The sequence below is a fragment of the Mytilus californianus genome, unplaced genomic scaffold, assembly GCF_021869535.1.
Source record: "Mytilus californianus isolate M0D057914Y unplaced genomic scaffold, xbMytCali1.0.p SCAF_10, whole genome shotgun sequence".
In the NCBI taxonomy this organism is placed as follows: Eukaryota; Metazoa; Mollusca; class Bivalvia; order Mytilida; family Mytilidae; genus Mytilus; species Mytilus californianus.
This window is the reverse complement of record NW_026262582.1, coordinates 62580301-62585410: the sequence shown is the minus strand read 5'-3', so window position 1 is coordinate 62585410 and position 5110 is coordinate 62580301. Positions and strand designations below refer to the sequence as shown.

General features: G+C 31.6%; 1 long non-coding RNA gene across 1 annotated transcript; it reads right to left on the bottom strand.

The window, feature by feature from the left end:
* Positions 1 to 1230: 1230 nt before the first annotated feature.
* On the bottom strand, positions 1231 to 3448 carry LOC127718364 (uncharacterized). Its single transcript, XR_007989781.1, has 2 exons — positions 3211 to 3448; positions 1231 to 1873 (listed from the first exon to the last, which is right to left on the bottom strand). It is a non-coding gene; the product is annotated as an uncharacterized LOC127718364 (long non-coding RNA).
* Positions 3449 to 5110: the final 1662 nt, after the last annotated feature.

The window sequence follows — 5110 nt, the reverse complement described above, 5'->3', positions numbered from 1 at the left end:
CGGAATATAACGACTGAATTATTCGGGTTAGGTGTATATGTTGTTGTTATAACAAATATGCAAATTTTACATTTTTTAGCTAAGTTTTGTATCGAAGAACGTCGGTAACCAATATGAATTTATTTCTTTCCAAAGGGTAATACATAGCATTACTTCAATTAATTAACATAATTTTGATTTATAATAAGTTAACGCAGTCTTTATATGTCTTTGGTACAGCTAGATACCCAAAATTTTCTCGCTGCGTTGAAGACCAATTGGTGGCCTTCGGCTGTTTTCTGTTCTTTGGTCGGGTTGTTGTCTTTTTGACATATTCCCCATTTCCATTCTCAATCTTATATAACAATTATTGGATGTATCAAACCTTTACTCTTATGCGGGTGTATTTATATTTAGTATCTTTTCAGAAACAGATCAAACAGGTTTTTTTTTTTCGGCAAGCAAAAGAAATAATTTTTTTTTTTTTAATTTAAACACGCTTTAACCAGAAACACTGGACACTTTTAATTTGCAAAACACTCATTTGCAAATCCGCCGCCGCCTCTCCTTAGACCTACAATGTCGTGTATATAACCAAAATGTGCGGAATTACATGGGATTCAATAATTTCATTGCTTTTCTACTGTTATTTTTATATATATTTTGTAATTTGATTTAGAAAAACATGGGATTTTCAATATCCCATGGGATAAGGCAAATCCCATGGGATTGACCATTATCCCATGGGATTTTGGTTAAATCCCATAGGATTTTTTTGGGTCCCATGGGATAATTGTAGTCCCATGGGATATTTGTTGTCCCATGGGACAAAAAAAATCCCATGGGACTATAATTATCCCATGGGATTTTTAATATCCCATGGGACAAAATAAAATCCTATGGAATTCAAATTATAAATATACAGTAATGTGTATGTTACAATGAATTCTGTTTGGTAGTAAAAAGTTTATAATATATATATGACATGTATGAGTGTATTTTGGTTTTTTTCATTTTGTCACAAACATGTTTTTAATTTGTTTATATGACAATAAAGATTATTATTATTTTGGAAAGTATAATACTATTTAAAGTCAAAAAATAAAATCCTTTAACTGAAATAAAATGATGACATGTCTTAATAAAAGAAAAAAATATTGATTTGAAATCTTTGTCTTGTTTGTTTTATTATGAAAAATAGAACTGAAAAAAATATTTCATATTCTGACTGAATAAATTGACAAAGCACAGTTAATAGTTTACTCTTTTCATGAGTTAAAGTTTTCTTTGTTATAGTTCCATTGCAATACATGAATATGCAAACGATTTGAATCTTATACCTTTGTGGTGTTCATAATATTACGCTTATATTTGCAAATTTATATAATAAACACTTTTTCTGTTAAGTTTTAGTTTTTCTTGTTTCAGCTTGCTATGTACAATTATTCAGTCCACTATATAAGAGTCAAGTAAATAAATTATTTCATCCACTAGAATATTCCTACAATTCTAAGACAAAACCTCTTTTGCAATCTGTTCTTCAAAAATCTTCCTCCGTACATCTTTATTGGATGGAGCGATTTAAATAAGTGGACAAAGCAAGTTCATTTGGACAACAAAATACTAATATATTTTTTCCATCCTCCCTTCTTTCAATTGATAATTACGTTGTTGCATTTACATGATTAAGTTCTTGTGCATCTATGATCATGATGATATGACTCCTTTTTGTTTATAGTCATTATGATGAAATTTCCTCTTTCTTATGTAGGAAAAAAACACATTCCATTTCAAATTAATAAAAAAGTCACACTATGTAGAAAAATATCAACTTTAAGTTTTCTGTTCAGTATTGACTTGTTGAATGATGATCATGAAAACCAAGATGTCTGACCTACAAATACACAAAACTCAAAAATTATAAATGAAGAGAAATACAGCAATAAAATGGCTATTTTATCATGTTTATGTACATTTTGATAAAACTTTCATTTGAATATTTAAAATTGTAAGAACTCTTATTTCAGTGCTTTGTGTCTATGGTTTTCATATTAGTTGTTTTGTGTGCCTTGTTGCAGTCTTTTGAGTTAAGCCAATTGCAACAAATGTTTACAGTTTGTTCAAATGTTGTGCTGTTATTAAAACCACTGTCCCAGGTTAGGGGTGGGTTGGGTGCTCACAAAATGTTTATTTTATTAGTTGATATTTGCTTTGAATTAGCTGTCAGTAACTGTGAGTACTTATAGATCTGTATGTTGAGTCTTTTTTGTTAAAGGGAAAGAATAAATTTCCAGCCACATCCGGTCTGTGTTTTTGGTAGCTGTTTTTCTGCTTTGTTGCATTCTAATGAGTTAATAAAATTGAAAATGAAAACGGGAATGTATCAAAATAACCTGACCAAATAGCAGAAAATAGCCCTTTTCAACTGATTTTATAGTTTTTATATTTAAATGAACTGACACTTACACCACTGTCCTTAATTAGAGGAGGATTTGGCGCCAGCAAACATGTTAAACCATGCCACATTTTGTAAGTGGCTGTCCCAAGTCAGGGGCCTGTTATTCAGTGGTTGTCAATTGTTGCTATATATCATATTTGTTTTTTGATTTGTGCAAAAATCAGGCACTTAGCTTTCGCCTTTGTGGTGTTTCACCCAAGCATGTTTAGCATGGATAGACACCATGCCCTTTTTAAATTGTTTTACATTTGTTATTTCATGGCCTTTTATAGATTACTATGCAGTATAGGGTTTGCTCATTGTCGAAGGCTGTACAGTGAACTAATTTTGTTAAATTTAATGTCATTTGATCTCTATTGGATAAAAGTCTCATTGGCAATCATACCGCTTCTTATCTTTATATCAACCCTGCCATATTTTGCCTGTCCAAAATCAGGAGCCTGTACATAGTTCAGTGGTTGATGTTGGTTCACGTCCGTCATATTTGTTTTTTCATAACTTGTTTTTTCTTTATAAATTAGTCTGGTATATTTGAAGTTTGAATTGATGTTTTGTTCCAAATTTTGTTTGTGGTGTCTTTTATAGATGACTATATCATGTATAGGTTATGGGTTTTCTCATTATTTACAGGTCATCATTGGCCTCTAATAAGTAATTGCATTGCTTACATCCACTTAATTGAACTCTGGTGGATAGTTTTCTTATTTATCATACCACATCTTATCATAATAATCATTATTCAAGGGCAATAACTTTTATAGAAGTGGACTTACCATTTAGGCTTTGTTGACGTCTATAAATCTATTTTTGTTGATAATTTCTTTTGTTTATAGTTTCCCTTTATCATTGTTTATCTTTAATGTCCTTGCCCTACACATAAAAGGGTAAACATTATCATTTAATGACAATAACTACTATCACATAATTAGTACTAGTAGGCAACTGACAATTTTGGATCATTTGTATATCTTGTCTTGCTCATCATTTTTGCTGTTTAATATTATCAATATTCTATGACAATGAGGTCACAGTAATATTAACCTTGGCAGACACTGAGATCTTCTTATTTTTATATGACACCTTGTAGTCATTCCATACACCAACAAGTAGACATATGCTTATAATATCTGATAAAATGAAAAAACCAAGAAAACTTAGCATTGACCAAAGAACCATAAAATGCGGTCATGGTTATATGAATCTGTCAGACAGACATGCACACTTTACAATCGTTACATCCACCAAATATAATTTACCTGTTGCTTAAAGCATATGATAAACTGACAAAACAATGCAAACTTTTCATTGACCAATGAACCATGAAAATGAGGTCAAGGTCATATAAAACATGCCAGACAGACATGTGCATCTTACAATCATTCCATTCACCAAATATAGGGGCCTTATTGCTAACAGTATCCGAAAAATAGATCAAACCACAAAAACTAAAAATTGTCCAATGTACTATGAAAATAAAGTCAAGGTAAGATGAAACTTCTCAGTCAGACAAATGCACCTTACAATCATTCCATACACCAAATATAGTTGACCTATTGCTAATTTGAAATTAAGGAAATAGAAAAAGTGACCAAAAAACAAAAAAAATAAAATTGAGCAATGAACCATAAAAATGAGGTCACGGTCGAATAAAACATGCCAGACAAACATACGTCCTTTAAAATTTTCATACACCAAATATACTTGACATGATGCATACAGTATTAGAACAAGAGTGGACACACTGAAATGTCTCGCCTGTTTTAGTGTTCATAATTGAATTTATGTTGAAAGTAAAAAATTTAAGTTTATATAAGCTTTACATTAAATTAACATTTTAAGATGAAACCTGTCAGACAGACGTGCACACCTTACAATCATTCCATACACCACATATAGTTGACCTATAACTTATAGTATCTGAGAAGAGGACCAAACAAGAGCAACTTAACATTGACCAATGAACCATGAAAATGAGGTCAAGGACAAATGACACCTGCCAGACAGACATGTACACCTTACAATCATTCCATACACCAAATATAGTTGACCTATTGCTTATAGTATTAGAAAAACAGACCAAAACACAAAAACTTAACATTGACCATTGAACCATGAAAATGAGGTCAAGGACAAATGACACCTGCCAGTCAGACATGTACACCTTACAATCATTCCATACACCAAATATAGTTGATCTATTGCTTATAGTATTAGAAAAACAGACCAAAACACAAAAACTTAACATTGACCAATGAACCATGAAAATAGGTCAAGGACAAATGACACCTGCCAGACAGACATGTACACCTTACAATCATTCCATACACCAAATATAGTTGACCAATGGCTTATAGTATTAGAAAAACAGACCAAAACACAAAAACTTAACATTGACCAATGAACCGTGAAAATGAGGTCAAGGTCAGATGAAACTTGCCAGACTGACATGTATCCCTTATAATCATTCCATACACCACATATAGCTGACCTACTGCTTGTAGTATCTGAGAAACGGACCTAATCACGTAACTTTAACCTTGATCACTGATCCATGAAATGAGGCTGAGGTCAGGTGAACCCTGTCTGATGGACATGTAGACGTTGCAAAGAACCCATATACCAAATATAGTTATCCTATTACTCATAATAAGTGAGAAATTTACATAACAAAAA